Raw genomic sequence first — 21,385 nt, 5'->3', positions numbered from 1 at the left:
CACACTACCCTTTCCCACCTGGACAAAAGGAATACCTATGTGAGAATGCTATTCATTGACTACAGCTCAGCGTTCAACACCATAGTGCCCTCAAAGCTCATCACTATGCTAAGGACCCTGGGACTAAACACTTCCCTCTGCAACTGGATACTGGACTTCCTGACGGGCCGCCCCCAGGTGATAAGAGTAGGTAACAACACATCCGCCACGCTGACCCTGACCGTGTGGTGCAAGGACAACAACCTCTCCCTCAACGTGATCAAGACAAAGGAGATGATTGTGGACTACAGGAAAAGGAGGACCGAGCACGCCCCCATTCTCATCGACAGGGCTGTAGCAGGTTGAGAGCTTCAAGTTCCTTGGCGTCCACATCACCAACAAACTAACATGGTTCAAGCACACCAAGACAGTCGTGAAGAAGAGGGCACAACCTATTCCAAAAACCTATTCTCCCTCAGGAGACTGAAAAGATTTGGCATGGGTCCACAGATCCTCAAAAGTTTTTACAGCTGCACCATCGAGAGCATCCTGACGGGTTGCATCATTGCCTGGTATGGCAACTGCTCAGCCTCCAACCGCAAGGCAGTAGAGAGGGTAGTGCGTACGGCCCAGTACATCACTAGGGCCGAGCAGTCGCCCCCCTCGGGTTCGTGCTGTGGGGGAGTTCTTGGGCTATACTCGGCGTTGTGTCAGGGTACTAAGTTGGTGGTTGAAGATATCCCTCTAGTAGTGTGGGGGCTGTGTTTTGGCAAAGTGGGTGGGGTTATATCCTGCCTGTTTGGCCCTATCTGGGGGTATTGTAGGACGGGGCCACAGTGTCCCCCGACCCCTCCTGTTTCAGCCTCCAGTATTTATGCTGCAATAGTTTATGTCGGGGGTCTAGGGTCAGTCTGTTATATCTGGAGTATTTCTCCTGTCTTATCCGGTGTCTTGGGTAAATTTATGTTTGCTCCCTCTAATTCTCTCTCTCTCCTTTTCTCTCTTTCTCCTTCTCTCTCTCTCTCTTTCTCTCTCTCTTTCTCTGAGGACCTAAGCCCTAGGACCATGCCTCAAGACTACCTGGCCTGATGACTCCTTGCTGTCCCCAGTCCAACTGGTCGTGCTGCTGCTCCAGTTTCAACTGTTCTGCCTGCGGCTATGGAACCCTGACCTGTTCACCGGATGTGCTACCTTGTCCCGGACCTGTTGTTTTGGACTCTATCTCTACCGCACCTGCTGTCTCTAACTGAATGATCGGCCAACTGACATTTACTCCTGAGCTGCTGACCTGTTGCACCCTCTACAACCACTGTGATTATTATTATCTGACACTGCAGGCCATCTATGAACGTTTGAACATCTTGGCCATGTTCTGTTATAATCTCCCCCTGACACAGCCAGAAGAGGACTGGCCACCCCTCATAGCCTGGTTCCTCTCTAGGTTTCTTCCTAGGTTCTGGCCTTTCTAGGGAGTTTTTCCTAGTCACCGTGCTTCTAAATATGCATTGCTTGCTGTTTGAGAGTTTATGCTGGGTTTCTGTACAGCACTTTCTAACGTCGGCTGATGTAAAAAGGGTTTTATAAATACATTTAATTTGATTTGATTTGACTCCTGCCATCCAGGACCTCTATACCAGGCGCTGTCAGAGGAAGGCCCTAAAAATTGTCAAAGACTCCCGACACCCTCGTCATAGACTGTTCTCTCTGCTACCGCACGGCAAACGGTACCGGAGCGCCAAGTCTATGTCCAAGAGGCTTCTAAACAGCTTCTACCCCCAAGCCATAAGACTCCTGAACAGATAATCAAATGGCTACCCAGACTATTTGCATTGCCCCCCCCCCCACGCTGCTGCTACTACTCTGTTATCATCTATGCATAGCCACTTTAATAACTCTACCTATATGTACATAATTACCTTAATTACCTCGACACCGGTGCCCCCCCTCACATTAACACATTCACTCTGTACCGGTACCCCCTGTACATAGCCCCGCTATTATTATTTACGGCTAGTACTTCCGGCGCCGACAGAGATGGCCGCCTCGCTTCGCGTTCCTAGGAAACTATGCAGTTTTTTGTTTTTTTTACGTGTTATTTCTTACATTAGTACCCCAGGTCATCTTAGGTTTCATTACATACAGTCGAGAAGAACTACTGAATATAAGATCAGCGTCAACTCACCATCAGTACGACCAAGAATATGACTTTCACGAAGCGGATCCTGTGTCCTGCCTTTCAACCAGGACAACGGAATGGATCCCAGCCGGCGACCCAAAAAAAACGACTCCGTAAAAGAGGGAAACGAGGCGGTCTTCTGGTCAGACTCCGGAGACGGGCACATCGTGCACCACTCCCCAGCATTCTTCTCGCCAATGTCCAGTCTCTTGACAACAAGGTTGATGAAATCCGAGCAAGGGTAGCATTCCAGAGGGACATCAGAGACTGTAACGTTCTTTGCTTCACGGAAACATGGCTCACTGGAGAGACGCTATCGGAGGCGGTGCAGCCAGCGGGTTTCTCCACGCATCGCGCAGACAGAAACAAACAACTTTCTGGTAAGAAGAGGGGCGGGGGCGTATGCCTTATGGCTAACGAGACGTGGTGTGATGACAGAAACATACAGGAACTCAAATCCTTCTGTTCACCTGATTTAGAATTCCTCACAATCAAATGTAGACCGCATTATCTACCAAGAGAATTCTCTTCGATTATAATCACAGCCGTATATATTCCCCCCCAAGCAGACACATCTATGGCTCTGAACGAACTTTATTTGACTCTTTGCAAACTGGAATCCATACATCCTAAGGCTGCATTCATTGTAGCTGGGGATTTTAACAAGGCTAATCTGAAAACAAGACTCCCTAAATTGTATCAGCATATCGACTGGGCAACCAGGGCGGGAAAAACCTTGGATCAGTGTTACTCTAACTTCCGTGACGCATATAAGGCCCTGCCCTGCCCTCCTTTCGGAAAAGCTGACCACGACTCCATTTTGCTGATCCCTGCCTACAAACAGAAGCTAAAACAAGAAGCTCCCACGCTGAGGTCTGTCCAACGCTGGTCCGACCAAGCTGATTCCACACTCCAAGACTGCTTCCATCACGTGGACTGGGATATGTTTCGTATTGCGTCAGACAGCAACATTGACGAATATGCTGATTCGGTGTGCGAGTTCATTAGAACGTGCGTTGAAGATGTCGTTCCCATAGCAACGATTAAAACATTCCCTAACCAGAAACCGTGGATTGATGGCAGCATTCGCATGAAACTGAAAGCGCGAACCACTGCTTTTAATCAGGGCAAGGTGACTGGTAACATGACTGAATACAAACAGTGCAGTTATTCCCTTCGCAAGGCTATCAAACAAGCTAAGCGTCAGTGTAGAGACAAAGTAGAATCTCAATTCAATGGCTCAGACACAAGAGGTATGTGGCAGGGTCTACAGTCAATTACGGACTACAAGAAGAAAACCAGCCCAGTCACGGACCAGGATGTCTTGGTCCCAGGCAGACTAAATAACTTTTTTGCCCGCTTTGAGGACAACACAGTGCCACTGACACGGCCTGCAACGAAAACATGCGGCCTCTCCTTCACTGCAGCCGAGGTGAGTAAAACATTTAAACGTGTTAACCCTCGCAAGGCTGCAGGCCCAGACGGCATCCCCAGCTGCGCCCTCAGAGCATGCGCAGACCAGCTGGCTGGTGTGTTTACGGACATATTCAATCGATCCCTATACCAGTCTGCTGTTCCCACATGCTTCAAGAGGGCCACCATTGTTCCTGTTCCCAAGAAAGCTAAGGTAACTGAGCTAAACGACTACCGCCCGTAGCACTCACTTCCGTCATCATGAAGTGCTTTGAGAGACTAGTCAAGGACCATATCACCTTCACCCTACCTGACACCCTAGACCCACTCCAATTTGCTTACCGCCCAAATAGGTCCACAGACGATGCAATTTCAACCACACTGCACACTGCCCTAACCCATCTGGACAAGAGGAATACCTATGTGAGAATGCTGTTCATCGACTACAGCTCGGCATTTAACACCATAGTACCCTCCAAGCTCGTCATCAAGCTCGAGACCCTGGGTGTCAACCCCGCCCTGTGCAACTGGGTACTGGACTTCCTGACGGGCCGCCCCCAGGTGGTGAGGGTAGGCAACAACATCTCCACCCCGCTGATCCTCAACACTGGGGCCCCACAAGGGTGCGTTCTGAGCCCTCTCCTGTACTCCCTGTTCACCCATGACTGCGTGGCCACGCGCGCCTCCAACTCAATCATCAAGTTTGCGGACGACACAACAGTGGTAGGCTTGATTACCAACAACGACGAGACGGCCTACAGGGAGGAGGCGAGGGCCCTCGGAGTGTGGTGTCAGGAAAATAACCTCACACTCAACGTCAACAAAACTAAGGAGATGATTGTGGACTTCAGGAAACAGCAGAGGGAACACCCCCTATCCACATCGATGGAACAGTAGTGGAGAGGGTAGTAAGTTTTAAGTTCCTCGGCATACACATCACAGACAAACTGAATTGGTCCACTCACACAGACAGCATTGTGAAGAAGGCGCAGCAGCGCCTCTTCAACCTCAGGAGGCTGAAGAAATTCGGCTTGTCACCAAAAGCACTCACAAACTTCTACAGATGCACAATCGAGAGCATCCTGGCGGGCTGTATCACCACCTGGTACGGCAACTGCTCCGCCCACAACCGTAAGGCACTCCAGAGGGTGGTGAGGTCTGCACAACGCATCACTGGGGGCAAACTACCTGCCCTCCAGGACACCTACACCACCCGATGTTACAGGAAGGCCATAAAGATCATCAAAGACAACAACCACCCGAGCCACTGCCTGTTCACCCCGCTATCATCCAGAAGGCGAGGTCAGTACAGGTGCATCAAAGCTGGGACCGAGAGACTGAAAAACAGCTTCTATCTCAAGGCCATCAGACTGTTAAACAGCAACCACTAACACTGAGTGGCCGCTGCCAACACACTGACTCAACTCCAGCCACTTCAAAAATGGGAATTGATGGGAAATGATGTAAAATATATCACTAGCCACTTTAAACAATGCTACCTAATATAATGTTTACATATCCTACATTATTCATCTCATATGTATACGTATATACTGTACTCTATCATCTACTGCATCCTTATGTAATTACATGTATCACTAGCCACTTTAACTATGCCACTTTGTTTACATACTCATCTCATATGTATATACTGTACTCGATACCATCTACTGTATCTTGCCTTTGCTGCTCTGTACCATCACTCATTCATATATCTCTATGTACATATTCTTATCCCCTTACACTGTGCATAAGACAGTTGTTTTGGAATTGTTAGTTAGATTACTTGTTGGTTATTACTGCATTGTCGGAACTAGAAGCACAAGCATTTCGCTACACTCGCATTAACATCTGCTAACCATGTGTATGTGACAAATAAAATTGATTTGATTTGATTTAATTATTTGTTATTCTTATCTCTTACTTTTCTTGGGATTTTCTTAAAACTGCATTGTTGGTTAAAGGCTTGTAAGTAAGCATTTCACTGACGGTACCTGTTGTATTCGGCGCATGTGACAAATACAATTTGATTTGAATTAATCTATACGTGACTTTGTTGAGCTTCACAATCAATTTTCTATACTTTTGGATGATTTGGACATGATGTGCGAAAACGCTAATATCGGTCCAGTGACTTGAATGGGATTTGTGCCACAAATGCTGAACGTTAGCATGTGGAAACAGCGCCAGTGAAACTAAACCAAAGCATGGATCAAATCAAATCAAATTGTATTTGTCTCATGCGCGGAATACAACAGTGAAATGCTTACTTACAATGCAGTTTAAAAAAAATAACAATGTGTACTTTTGGAATTTGGGTGAACTATCCCTTTAAGGGGTACAGCTGTGTTTTTTCCAGTTGGCTGTCTTGCATGTCTTTGTCGTTCTTTTCAGAGTATCTAGATGGGCTCTACCTCCGTTTTCCCATAGCTGTGGGGATATATGTTACATCCCACTTGGCTCACGTTGGCTGCTGATTTAAATTGAATCAATGGTGTTTTATATTCCAGGGAAAACAGTAAAATGGCAGATTTAGGTCATACCCCCAGGGGGGTGAAACAATGGAGGTACAGGGAGAGCATGGAAGGAATGAACATGTTTAGGACTTTTCAGACTGTGGAAATGTTTGACTTCTCTCTCCATCATTTTATTCCACTGCTGCTCTAAGGAGCCGGACAAGGGTTGTCTACATCTCTGTAGGAATTCCTGTTTTATTATTGAGGTTTAACTGCTCTGGGGAATGTACACGAATGTGTACAATACATCTACAAACTGTGCCACACAACATAAAAAAAGTGAAAGCACGGCATAACATTCTGTTTGAAACTTTGTAAACGTATCTAAAGTGAAGGAGCTTATTACCAATTATTATCCAACGAGCCTGAGTTTTCAACAACACAGATAGCCCTTTTAATTTGCATATCATGTAGCTGCCTACAATAGCTCCCCATGTCTACAGTACATGTGGTAGAGACATAGCCGTATACACTGGTTCCCATAGCAGGCAAAGCTATGGCATCATTACAACCAGTTTACAACTAGAACTGATAGACTTGAGGGAGGTTCTCAAGGTTATGTTCATTCTGTTAATTCCAAATGGCACCCTATTCCCTTCATAGTGCACTACTTTTGACCAGGGTCCGTAGGGAATAGGGTGCCATTTGGGACACATACCATGTTCATTCTGATACCGTTTACCTCTAGCGCCGTCCCCTTTAGAACTACTATAGTGTTGGTGCATGCTGCCGGTAGTGGAGCTTACTGAGTCTGCGTGACCATCACAACCCCATTCCCCTCCCTGGCTGCACCCCTCCCTCGGCAGGGGGACAATAAGTCATTCAGACACGGCTCAGCTTTGTCACTGGTGATTGGCAGGAAGGTGGCTAGGGCCCTGGCTGCGTGGGAACATCCCGTCCCAAATGATTCCCGGGTCCACAAGACAACGGATCCCCTCATTTATGACTGTCCAGAAAAAAAGAGAGAAAAAAAGCTCTAAACACAAACAAAACAGGGCTGTTGGCGCTGCTATCTGCTGGTAAAGAGAGGTGAACACGTTGGTTCTCACGGAGCGACCCAGACCCATCTTCATGTTACACAGCATTACAGTGTTAGGGTTGGCTCACCATGCGTTGTGTTGTGTTCAGTCAGTGGAGATGCTCTACTTTCTGCTCTGCTCTGCTCTGCTCTGCTCTGCTTTCTGCTCTGCTTGTAATTGTGAACACTATAGCCTACTGTAGCTGTTCCAACATGGAATGTTCTCAATGCACAATGAAAATCAAGCACACTTCATTCCCCTCACCTCTCATTCAGGCAAGAGTCTATACTTAGGGCTGTTTCACCCACTATGTGAGGAGACTGGTCTGGCCAATGATCTCATCTTTCCTGTAACTGGGTAATGTGGCCCCTCTCCTCTCCTATCATAATGAGAGTAAGCAGAGCAGGATGATCTGCAGAGGGGGTAGGTAGTCATGTTTAAAAACACAACATAAACCCAGTGTAGTCACAGACCAGACCACCCTGACTGCCGGGCCCAGAGCTAAACACAAATCCAGGTTCTCTCTCTCTTTAACCCTCTAACCTGCCTGCCTCCACCTCTGATTTTCTCTCTCTCTAACCCTCCAACCTGCCTGCCACCACCTATGATACTCTGTTCCTGGAGAGCTACATCCTGTAGGTTTTTGCTCCAACCCTGTTCCTGGAGAGCTCATTCCTGTAGGTTTTCACTCCAACCATGTTCCTGGAGAGCTACTTCCTGTAGATTTTTGCTCCAACCCTGTTCCTGGAGAGCTCATTCCTGTAGGTTTTCACTCCAACCATGTTCCTGGAGAGCTACTTCCTGTAGATTTTTGCTCCAACCCTGTTCCTGGAAAGCTACTTCCTGTAGGTTTTTGCTCCAACCCTCTTCCTGGAAAGCTACTTCCTGTAGGTTTTTGCTCCAACCCTGTTCTCAGAGAGCTATTTCCTGTAGGTTTTTCCCTCTAACCCTGTTCCTGGAGAGCTACGTCCTGTAGGTTTTTGCTCCAACCCCAGTTGTAACTAACCTGCTTCACACCCCCCAGCCATGTACAGTACCAGTCAAAGGTTTGCACACACCTACTCATTCAAGGGTTATTCTTTATTTGTACTATTTTCGAGGTTGTAGAATAATAGCGAAGACCCCAACTATGAAATAACACATATGGAATCATGTAGTAACCAAAAAAGTGTTAAACAAATCCAAATATATTTGAGATTTTAGATTCTTCAAATTAGCCACCCTTTGTCTTGAAGACAGCTTTGCACACTCTTGGCAGTCTCTCAGTCACTTCACCTGGAATCCTTTTCCAACAGTCTTGTTAGAGTTCCCAGATATGCTGAGCATTTGTTGGCTGCTTTAGCTTCACTCTGTGGTCCAACTCATCCCAAACCATCTCAGTTGGGTTGAGGTCAGGTGACTGTGGAGGCCAGGTCATCTGATGCAGCACTCCATCACTCTCCTTCTTGGTCAAATAGCCCTTACACAGCCTGGAGGTGTGTTGGGTCATTGTCCTGTTGAAAAACAAATGATAGTCCCAGTAAGCGCAAACCAGATGTGATGGCGTATCACTGCAGAATGCTGTGGTAGCCATGCTGGTTAAGTTTGCCTTGAATTCTAAATAAATCACAGACTGTGTCACCAGCAAAGCACCCCCACACCTCCTCCATGCTTCACGGTGGGACCCACACATACGAAGATCATCCCGTTCACCTACTCTGTGTCTCACAAAGGCACGGCGGTTGGAACCAAAAATCTCAAATTTGGACTCATCAGACAAAAGGACAGATTTCCACCGGTCTAATGTCCATTGGTCGTGTTTCTTGGCCCAAGCAAGTGTCTTCTTCTTATTGGTGTCCTTTAGTGGTGGTTTCTTTGCAGAAATTCGACAATGAAGGCCTGATTCACCCAGTCTCCTCTGAATTGTTGATGTTGAGATGTGTCTGTTACTTGATCTCTGTGAAGCATTTATTTGGGCTACAATGAACTTATCCTCTGCAGCAAAGGTAACTCTGGGTCTTCCTTTCCTGTGCCGGTCCTCATGAGAACCAGTTTCATCATAGCGCTTGATGGTTTTTGCGACTGCACTTGAAGAGACTTACAAAGTTCTTGAAATGTTCCGGATTGACTGACCTTCATGTCTTAAAGTAATGACGGACTGTCGTATTGACATAATATGGACTTGGACTTTTTCCAAATAGAGCTATCTTCTGTATACCACCCCTACCTTGTCACAACAGAACTGATTGTCTCAAAAGTATTAATAAAGAAGGAAAGAAATTCCACAAATTAACTTTTAACAAGGCACACCTGTTAATTGAAATGATTTCCAGGTGACTGCCTCATGAAGCTGTTTGAGAGAATGCCAAGAGTGTGCAAAGCTGTCATCAAGCCAAAGGGTGGCTAATTTGAAGAATCTCAAATATAATATATATTTTGATTTGTTGAACACTTTTTTGGTTACTACATGATTCCATATGTGTTATATGCGTTATTCTACAATGTAGAAAATAATATAAATAAAGACAAACCATTGAATGAGTAGGTGTGTCCAAGCATTTGAATGGTACTGTACATTTTTTTGTTATTTCAACTTCATTTAACCAGGTAGGCCAGTTGAGAACAAGTTCTCATTTACTACTGCGACCTGGCCAAGATAAAGCAAATCAGTGCGACAACACAGAGTTATACATGGGACAAACAAACGTATAGTCAATAATCAATAGTCGTATAGTCAATCTCTTCTGAATAGTTGATGTTGAGATGTGCCTCTTACTTGAACTCTGTAAAGCATTTTTTTGTGATGCAATTTCTGAGGCTGGTAACTATAATGAACAGAGGTAACTCTGGTTCTTCCTTTCCTGTTGAGGTCCTCATGAGAGCCAGTTTCATCATAGCGCTTGATGGTTTTTGCGACTGCACTTGAAGAAACTTTCAAAGTTCTTGAAATGTTCTGTATCGACTGACCTTCATGTCTTAAAGTAATGATGGACTGTCGTTTCTCTTTGCTTATTTGAGCTGTTTTATCCATTATATGGACTTGGTCTTTTATCAAATAGAGCTGTCTTCTGTATACCAACCCTACCTTGTCACAACAGAACTGATTGGCTCAAACACGTTAAGAAGGAAAGAAATTCCACAAATGAACATTTAACAAGGCACACCTGTTAATTGAAATGCATTCCAGGTGACTACCTTATGACGCTGGTTGAGAGAATGCCAAGAGTGTGCAAAGCTGTCATCAAGGCAAAGGGTAGCTACTTTGAAGAATCTCAAATATTAAATATATTTTGATTTGTTTAACACTTTTTTGGTTACTACATGATTCCATATGTGTTGTTTCATAGTTTTGATGTCTTCACTATTATTCTACAATGTAAAAAATAAAGAAAAACCCTTGAATAAGTAGATTTCCAAACTTTGACTGGTACTGTATGTATCTATGTAGAGACCTACATGGGGCCCAATGGACGCAAGTTGGATGGAGAAAGTGCCACACTGTGCAGTTGGTTCAACATTCAACTCAAAATGTACTTTATTCTCCCTTGTGGACAAATACTTCCTCCTTCAGGAAGTGACACAACACTGTATTTAAGTGCAGTTGCCTCGACTAACCCACTACCTCAATACATCAGTCAGCTTTGAGCTTTTCACTCTCTATGTCCCAAATGGCACCCTATCCCCATAGGGATCTAGTAAAAGTAGTGCACTATATAAGGTATAGCGCACCATTTGGGACACTTGGGACACACACTCTTTTCCACACCCAGCTTCATAAAATCATACTGACGTCTCAATGGCTGATGCAAATCAGTCCCAGCATGCCGTGCACTTTAATAACATTCCCTCAATGCTCTGGTTACCTCAATCAGGAAACTTTTGTGTTGCTCAGGGGAAAACGCTATCCTCTAAATCAGTAGAGCTAGCTAAGGTCTAGACTCTAGAATAAAACAAATGTGCCGCAACCTGGTTTTGAAAGCCAATTTAAGTTGGATGGAGAAAGTCTAGCTACAGTCCACACTGCTGTTATATGAGCATAAGGTATTTATTCATCCAGCTTCAGTAGAATGTTTTTTGAAAGTACATTTTAGAGTGAAAGGTTTTGTCCAAAGTTGTGCTGGTTACTAGGCAACACTAGTGGGGGTTCATCCAGGAACAACTCAGGTCTCCCTCTCCTCTCTTCCTGTCTACCTCCGATAGGAAGGATCCCTCATCATGAGATATCCATCTGGATAGTTAATAAAGGCTGCCTCTCAAATCTTATCCTATTCCCTACATAGTGTCACACCCTGACCGTAGTTTGCTTTGTATGTTTCTATGTTTTGTTTGGTCAGGGTGTGATCTGAGTGGGTATTCTATGTTGGATGTCTTGTTTGTCTGTTTCTGTGTTTGGCCTGATATGGTTCTCAATCAAAGGCAGGTGTTAGTCATTGTCTCTGATTGGGAACCATATTTAGGTAGCCTGTTTTGTGTTGGGTTTTGTGGGTGGTTGTTTCCTGTCTTTGTGTTTGTTGCACCAGATAGGGCTGTTTCGTTTTTTTCACGTTTCTTGTTTTGTATTATGTTCATGTCGAGTTTTCCTAGATTAAAAACATGAACTATAATCACGCTGCATTTTGGTCCGCCTCTCCTTCCCAGGAGGAAAACCGTGACAGAACCACCCACCACAACAGGACCAAGCGGCGTGGTGACAGGCAGCGGGAGCAGGAGCAGAGCAAGGAGGACTGGACATGGGAGGAAGAGTTGGACGGAAAAGGACCCTGGGCACAGCCAGGAGAATATCGCCACCCCAAAGAAGAGCTGGAGGCGGCGAAGGCGGAGAGGAGCTGGTATGAGGAGGCAGCACGGCGGCGTGGATGGAAGCCCGAGAGTCAGCCCCAAAAATGTATTGGGGGTGGAACACAGGAAGTGTGGCGAAGCCAGGTAGGAGACCTGCGCCAACTTCCTGTGCTTACCGGAGGGTGAGAGAGACCGGGCAGGCACCGTGTTAAGCTGTGGAGCGCACGGTGTCCCCAGTGCGGGTGCATAGCCCGGTGCGGTACATACCAGCTCCGCGTATCAGCCGGGCTAGAGTGGGCTCTGCGCATCTGGTCTCCAGTGCGTCTCCTTGGGTTCGGCATACATGGCACCAGCCTTATGCATGGTGTACCCGGTTCGCCTGCACAGCCCAGTGCGGGCTATTCCACCTCGCCGCACTGGCAGGGCGACCGGGAGCATTCAACCAGGTAAGGTTGGGCAGGCTCGGTGCTCAAGAGCTCCAGTGCGCCTGCACGGTCCGGTCTATCCATTACCACCTCCACGCATCAGCCCTCCGGTGGCAGCTCCCCGCACTCGCCCTGAGGTGCGTTTCCTCGGCCCAGTACCACCAGTGTCGGCACCACGCACCAGGCCTACAGTGCGCCTCGTCTGTCCAGCGCTGCCAGAGCCTTCCTCCTCTCCAGCGCTGCCAGAGCCTTCCTCCTCTCCAGCGCTGCCGGAGCCTTCCTCCTCTCCAGCGCTGCTGGAGTCTCCCGCCTGTTCGGCGCTGCCAGAGCTTCTGCCCCTCAGTCCAGAGGCGCCAGAGCTCCTCCGTCCAGCGCTGCCAGAGCCTTCCTCCTCTCCAGCGCTGCCGGAGCCTTCCTCCTCTCCAGCGCTGCCGGAGCCTTCCTCCTCTCCAGCGCTGCCAGAGTCTCCAGTCTGCCCAGCGCCGCCTGAGCTGCCTGTCTGCCCTGCGCCATCAGAGCCGCCAGTCTGCAAGGAGCCGCCAGAGCCGCCAGTCTGCAAGGAGCCGCCAGAGCCGCCAGTCTGCAAGGAGCCGCCAGAGCCGCCAGTCTGCAAGGAGCCGCCAGAGCCGCCAGTCTGCAAGGAGCCGCCAGAGCCGCCAGTCTGCAAGGAGCCGCCATTGCCGCTAGTCAGCCAGGAGCCGCCATTGCCGCCAGTCAGCCAGGAGCCGCCAGTGCCGCCAGTCAGCCAGGAGCCGCCAGTGCCGCCAGTCAGCCAGGAGCCGCCAGTGCCGCCAGTCAGCCAGGAGCCGCCAGTGCCGCCAGTCAGCCAGGAGCCGCCAGTCAGCCAGGAGCCGCCAGTCAGCCAGGATCCGCCAGAGCCGGCAGTCAGCCAGGATCCGCCAGAGCCGCCAGTCAGCCAGGATCCGCCAGAGCCGCCAGTCAGCCAGGATCTGCCAGAGCCGCCATTCAGCCAGGATCTGCCAGAGCCGCCATTCAGCCAGGATCTGCCAGAGCCACCATTCAGCCAGGATCTGCCAGAACCGCCATTCAGCCAGGATCTGCCAGAGTCGTCAGCCAGTACGGAGCTACCCCTCTGTCCCGAGCTGCCTCTCTGTCCCGAGCTGCCCCTCTGTCCCGAGCTGCGCCTCTGTACCGAGCTGCCCCTCAGTCCAGTGGGGTCATTTAGAAGGGTCGCCGTGGTTAGGAGGCCACGGAAGCGGACAATGAGGCGGACTAAGACTATGGTGAAGTAGGGGCCACGTCCAGCACCAGAGCCGCCACCGCGGACAGATGCCCACCCAGACCCTCCCCAATAGGTTCAGGTTTTGCGGCCTGAGTCCGCACCTTGGGGGCTACTGTCACATAGTTTGCTTTGTATGTTTCTATGTTTTGTTTGGTCAGGGTGTGATCTGAGTGGGCATTCTATGTTGGATGTCTTGTTTGTCTGTTTCTGTGTTTGGCCTGATATGGTTCTCAATCAGAGGCAGGTGTTAGTCATGGTCTCTGATTGGGAACCATATTTAGGTAGCCTGTTTTGTGTTGGGTTTTGTGGGTGGTTGTTTCCTGTCTTTGTGTTTGTTGCACCAGATAGGACTGTTTCGGTTTTTTCCCGTTTCTTGTTTTGTATTATGTTCATGTCGAGTTTTCCTAGATTAAAAACATGAACTATAATCACGCTGCATTTTGGTCCGCCTCTCCTTCCCAGGAGGAAAACCGTGACACATAGTGCACTATGGCCCTATGTGCCCTGGTCAAAAATAATGTACTATATAGTGGGCCATGTACAAAATGTGTCCTCTGTTCTGAGGTAAATCTATAAACTGTCGTGGACCGTACTCAGTTGGCTGCCCAACACTAAAGTTGTTCAGCACACAGGAAAAAAATCACACTATTTACTTTATTCTACATAAGTGGAAGTATCCGATTTTAATCATACAGCGACGAAAAAAAAAACATCTTTAGGGTGCGAACATACTGAAGCATATTACCATCTTAGTGACATACAGTACATGTCTGCTGCTAGCTATATCGAAGGGCAATCGATGTGCCTTGAGCAAGGCATTTAACCCAAATTACTTCTGTATGTCGCTCTGGATAATGTTTACAAATGGCATTGAAAGGATAAATATCCCATCTCATTTTCAAGCGGGTTCTTTGTAATTACATCGCATCAGTGGATGATAAATAAATAATAATTGATTAAAACTCATTGCTTAGCAATGAAGGTCTACATTAGTCTCAGCAGCCCTCTGTAGGATAGCACCTTGGTGTAGCCAGAGTACAGCTAGTTTCTATCCTCCTCTGGGTACATTGACTTCAATACAAAACCTAGGAGGCTCATGGTTCTCAACCCCTTCCATAGACTTACACAGTAATTATGACAACTTCCGGAGGATGTCTTCCAACCTATCAGAGCTCTTGCCGCCTGAACTGACATGTTGTCCATCCAATCAAAAGATCAGAGATTGAATCTAGTCGTGAAAGCATGAGCTACAGCTAGCTAGCACTGTAGTGCATACATGTGGTGAGTAGTTGACTCAAAGAGAGTGAAAGACAATATTTGAACAGTTTGAACAAATGTATTTCTTCCAAAATTAAGGAAGGCGAATGCGAATGCAGCTAGCTAATTCAGTCTACTCAAACACCCGGCTCAAACAGAGAGGGATGCTATATTAGCTAGCTGGCTACAGCTATCCAACAATGGAACAATGGAAGTCAAGGTAAGCTTTTGGTTTTATTAATTTATTGCCACTGGGGCCTGCCGGTGTAACAGCTAAACTGATTTCTCACTGTACACTGTACTGCATGATTTTAGTGGGTTTAGTAACGTGTTAGTTCTACTAGCTATGTTGACTATAACGTGACAACACCGTGGGCTGTGAGTAGCGGTTAGAGGTTATGATATGAAGGTTTGGCTTGGAAAGTTTTTTTGCCTGTTCACAAACAGCTGATGTGTTGTGCACTTAAGTCCACAGCTATGAGAAAAGGTGAGAGGAGGAGAGCACGTAGATAGTTGCGAAAAGGAATTATATACAGTACGGGTCAAAAGTTTGGACACCAACTCATTCAAGGGTTATTATTTATCTTTACTATTTTCTACATTGTAGATAAAAAGTGAAGACATCAAAACTCTGAAATAACACATGGAATCATGTAGTAACCCAAAAAGTGTTTAAAAAAATCAAAATATATTTTAGATTTGTCAAGGTAGCCAACTTTGCTGTAGGTTTTCACTCCAACTATGTTCCTGGAGAGCTACTTCCTGTAGGTTTTCACTCCAACCATGTTCCTGGAGAGCTACTTCCTGTAGGTTTTCACTCCAACCGCAGTTGTAACTAACCTGCTTCAACCCCCCCCATGTACAGTACAAGTCAAAAGATTACACACCTACTCATTCAAGGGTTTTTCTTTATTTTTACAATTTTCTACATTGTAGAATAATAGTGAAGACATCAGAACTATGAAATAACACAACTAGAATCATGTAGTAACCAAAAAAGTGTTACACAAATCAAAATACATTTTATATTATAGATTCTTCAAAGTAGCCATGTTTTGCCTTGATGACAGCTTTTTCCAATAGATTTTAAGGAGTTCCCAGATATGCTGGGCACTTATTTGCTGCTTTTCCTTCACTCTGTGGTCCAACTCATCCCAAACCATCTCATTTGGGTTGAGGTCAGGTGATTGTGGAGGCCAGGTCATCTGATGCAACACTCCATCACTCTCCTTCTTGGTCAAATAGCCCTTACATAGCCAGGAGGTGTGTTGGGTCATTGTTCTGTTGAAAAACTCATTTGGACTCATCAGACCAAAGGACAGATTTACAGCGGTCTAATGTCCATTACTCATGTTTCTTGGCCCAAGCAAGTCTCTTCTTATTATTGGTGTCCTTTAGTAGTGGTTTCTTTGCAGCAATTCGACCACGAAGTCCTGTTTCACCCAGTCTCCTCTGAATTGTTGATGTTGAGATGTGTCTGTTACTTGATCTCTGTGAAGCATTTATTTGGGCTACAATGAACTTATCCTCTGCAGCAAAGGTAACTCTGGGTCTTCCTTTCCTGTGCCGGTCCTCATGAGAACCAGTTTCATCATAGCGCTTGATGGTTTTTGCAACTGCACTTGAAGAGACTTACAAAGTTCTTGAAATGTTCCGGATTGACTGACCTTCATGTCTTAAAGTAATGACGGACTGTCGTATTGACATAATATGGACTTGGACTTTTACCAAATAGAGCTATCTTCTGTATACCACCCCTACCTTGTCACAACAGAACTGATTGTCTCAAAAGTATTAATAAAGAAGGAAAGAAATTCCACAAATTAACTTTTAACAAGGCACACCTGTTAATTGAAATGATTTCCAGGTGACTGCCTCATGAAGCTGTTTGAGAGAATGCCAAGAGTGTGCAAAGCTGTCATCAAGCCAAAGGGTGGCTAATTTGAAGAATCTCAAATATAATATATATTTTGATTTGTTGAACACTTTTTTGGTTACTACATGATTCCATATGTGTTATATGCGTTATTCTACAATGTAGAAAATAATATAAATAAAGACAAACCATTGAATGAGTAGGTGTGTCCAAGCATTTGAATGGTACTGTACATTTTTTTGTTATTTCAACTTTATTTAACCAGGTAGGCCAGTTGAGAACAAGTTCTCATTTACTACTGCGACCTGGCCAAGATAAAGCAAATCAGTGCGACAACACAGAGTTATACATGGGACAAACAAACGTATAGTCAATAATACAATAGAAAAATCTGTATACAGTGTGTGCAAATGAAGTAAGAAGGCAAGGCAATAAATGGGCCATAGTTGCAAAACAATGACAAATGATCAATTAACACTGGAGTGATAGATGTGCAGATGAGGATGTGCAAGTAGAAATACTGGTGTGTGCCTCCCGGGTGGCGCAGTGGTTAAGGGTGCTGTACTGCAGCGCCAGCTGTGCCACCAGACACTCTGGGTTTGAGCCCAGGCTCTGTCGTAACTGGCCTCCACCGGGAGCGCACAATTGGCCTACCGTCGTCCGGGTTAGGGAGGGTTTGCTGGTAGGGATATCCTTGTTTCATCGCGCACCAGCGACTTCTGTGGCGGCCCGGGCGCAGTGCGCGCTAACCAATGTTGCCAGATGCACGGTGTTTGCTCCGGCACATTGGTGCGGCTGGCTTCCGGGTTGGATGCACACTGTGTTAAGAAGCAGTGCGGCTTGGTTGGGTTGTGTATCGGAGGACGCATGACTTTCAACCTTCGTCTCTCCCAAGCCCGTACTGGAGTTGTAGTGATGAGACAAGATCATAACAATTGGATACCACGAAATTGGGGAGAAAAAAGGGTAAAATTCAACAACAAAAAATGCTGGTGAGCAGAAGCAAGTTAGTTATAACTGGGGTTGGAGCGTAAACCTACAGGAAATAGCTCTCCAGGAACAGGGTTGGAGCGTAAACCTACAGGAAATAGCTCTCCAGGAACAGGGTTGAATTGAAAAACCTACAGGAAGTAGCATTCCAGAAACAGGGTTGGAGCAAAAATCTACAGGAAGTAGCTCTCCAGGAACATCGTTGGTGCAAATACCTACAGGAAGAGTGGCTACTGGGAAGAATCTATAATCTAAAATATATTAGGATTTTTTTTAAACACTTTTTGGGTTACTACATTATTCCTACATTATTTTACAATGTAGAAAATAGTTAAAATAAAGAAAAGCCCTTGAATGAGTATGTGTGTCCAAACTTTTGAGTGGTACTGTATATACAATGAGCAAAGTGATCATGCTGTTTTAATGTGTATTTAATGACGTTAAAATCTATAATCACCTAAAAGGAGGCGATTCCCAAACCTTCCATAACAAAGCCATCACCTGCAGAGAGATGAACCTGGAGAAAAGTCCCCTAAGCAAGCTGGTCCTGGGGCTCTGTTCACAAACAGAAACAGACCACACAGAGCCTCAGGGCAGCAACACAATTAGGCTCAGCCAAATCATGAGAAAACAAAAAGATCATTAGTTGAAAAATTGGAAAGAATTTACAAAACAACAGAGCAAACTAGAATGCTATTTGATCCTAAACAGAGAGGACACAGTGGCAGAATACCTGACCACTTTGACTGACCCAAAATTGACTATGTACAGACTCAGTGAGCATAGCCTTGCTTTTGAGAAAGGTCACCATAGAGAAGACAGGCTATGTGCACACTCCCCACAAAATGAGGTGGAAACTAAGCTGCACTTCCTAACCTCCTGCCCAATGTATGACCATATTAGAGACACATATTTCCCTCAGATTACACAGACCCACAAAGAATTCGAAAACAAGTCCAATGTTGATAAACTCCCACATCTGTTGGGTGAAATACCACAGTGTGACATCACAGTAGCAAGATTTGTGACCTGTTGCCACAAGAAAAGGGCAACCAGTGAAGAACAAACACCATTGTAAATACAACCTATATTTATCTTGATTTATTTTAACTTTTTTACTTTAACTATTTGCACGTTGTTACAACACTGTGTATTTACATAATATGACATTTAAAATGTCTTTATTATTTTGGAACTTGTTTTAGTGTAATGTTTGCTGTTCACTTTGTATTGTTTATTTCACTTTTGTTTATTATCCGTTTGCTTTGGCAATGTAAACATATGTTTCCCATGCCAAAAAAGCCCTTAAATTGAATTGAGTTGAAGAGACCCTCCCTAAGTTGGACCACCCCTGAAGATGTTCCCTCTGATCATCAAACACAGTCAGCTGCAGAGAGAGATTGGAGCAGCCCAGGGGAGAACAGGTCGGGCCAGGGAAAAGTTGTTTGAAGAACTTGAGTGTTGTGAACTCCCCTGGTTGCAAAAAGGTGGATTTTCTTTGGCTGTGAATAGAAAGTGAGAGAAACGACCTTGTATGTGTGCGTATGTCTGCATGTGTTTGTGCACATTTGTGTGTGTCTGTGTGGAATTATTTAGACTTATGAGATGCTGTCAGGAGTGAGGACAGTTCCCTGGGACCACCATGGCTGCAGGGCCTGGAGTAGGGGAATGTGTTTAGACCAAAAGTGTGTGTGTGGTTACTGTCTCGGGAGACAGACTCATCTGTGTTACATCCACGAAAGTCGCTGTAAGCCTCCAACCCCATTGTTTTTCTGCTAGCAGCATCGTGTATGGCTCATCACCAGGGTTACTCACGATAAGGCGTGGTTATTATTAGCAGTGGATCATTGAACTGTATGGATGGATCCATTATGAGTACAAACAAAAACAAAGAAAGGTGGTTTGTACTGTATATTTTCAATAGAGTAAATATTACTATATTAGAAATGCAAGACAAATACATCATAATATTATTATCACATTATTACAATATGCTGCAACAGGTTTTTCTACCCAACATATAAAACTGTTTTGGTGCTTTGGCACTGCCCTGTTTGCTGTGGCAGACAGTGATGAGCACACTTACTGTACGGTATAGTGTCAGTACTGTACAGAAAGACAGTAGCTACACATGACACTTGAATGACCTGACAACGGTCTGCTTGAACAAGGCAACCATTATCGTACAGACAGTAGGCTATTTCCAGATAAGAGAAAAGCATACAGTACATGTACTTGAGACGTCCACAACATAACAGGACTTAAAGAGCTTTGACTTAACTCCAAACATACTGAGACAGGGAGTACACCAAAATGACATACTGTTTTTTTTTTAATTCACTTTGGTGCAATTTTCACAAGTACAGTATGTGGTACATTTTCACAACTGTAAAAGCATAAACATCGAAACAGATCATCGAAATGCCTCATGTTTCAAAACTTTTTCAATTGACTGAGTACAACAAACAATTTCACAAAGTCACTTGTTCACTGCACCAAATTACTCTATCAATTAGGATACACATTCAATCTTAGTATCTGCTTTTCAAAATGCAATATTCACTTTACCTAAGATATGATTTTTTTGTCAGTTGTTAATACGATTAACTATAACTTAATAAAACTGCTCAAAACTGCTCATTACTTAACCAAAATAATGTAATGCCTAGTTAACAAATATATGCTGAACAAAAATATAAACGCAACATGTAAAGTGTTGGTCCCATGTTTCATGAGCTGAAATAAATATCCCCGAAATGTTCCATACGCACAAAAGGCTTATTTTTCTCAAATGTTGGTCACAAATTTGTTTACAGCCCTGTTAGTGAGTATTTCTCCTTTGCCAAGACAATCCATCCACCTGACAGGTGTGGAATATCAAGAAACTAATTAAACAGCATGATCATTACACAGATGCACCTTGTGCAGGGAAAAATAAAAGGCCACTCTAAAATGAACAGTTTTGTTACACAACACAATGCCACAGATGTCTCAAGTTTTGAAGGAGTGTGCAAATGGCATGCTGACTGCAGGAATGTCCACCAGAGCTGTTGCCAGAGAATTGAATGTTAATTTCTCTACCATAAGCCACCAACAATGTTGTTTCAGAGAATTTGGCAGTACATCCAACTGGCCTCACATCCGCAGACCACGTGTAACCATGCCAGCCCTCCACATCCGGCTTCTTTACCTGCGGGATCGTCTGAGACCAGCCACACGGACAGCTGATGAAACTGAGGAGTATTTCTGTCTGTAATAAAGACCTTTTGTGGGGAAAAACTCATTCTGATTGACTGGGCCTGGCTCCCAAGTGGGTGGGCCTATGCCCTCCCAGGCACACTTCGCCCCTGCCCAGTCATGTGAAATCCATAGATTAGGGCCTAATGAATTTATTTAAATTGACTGATTTCCTTATGTGAACTGTAACTGAGAAACATTTTTGAAATTGTTGCATGTTAAATTTATATATTTTTTCAGTATAGTTTGATAACTGCTGAGCACCATACAATTCAATATTTTTTATCTAATAAATGTATCAATTTCACATAATTTTATGTTGGATGGTAAAACCAAATCCTATATGGATGTGGCTGCACTACGTTATCATTCTCCATCAGCCAATGTGCTTCATCAGGATGAAGTGGAAAGATTCACTCTGTGCTACCATTTGGAATTATAATGTTGGGAACAATGCACTGCTGAAATACCTGGGTTGTAATAACAATATATTTCA

This window comes from Oncorhynchus tshawytscha, linkage group LG09 (assembly GCF_018296145.1).
Source record: "Oncorhynchus tshawytscha isolate Ot180627B linkage group LG09, Otsh_v2.0, whole genome shotgun sequence".
NCBI classification, from domain to species: Eukaryota; Metazoa; Chordata; class Actinopteri; order Salmoniformes; family Salmonidae; genus Oncorhynchus; species Oncorhynchus tshawytscha.
This window is presented reverse-complemented; position numbering follows the sequence as displayed.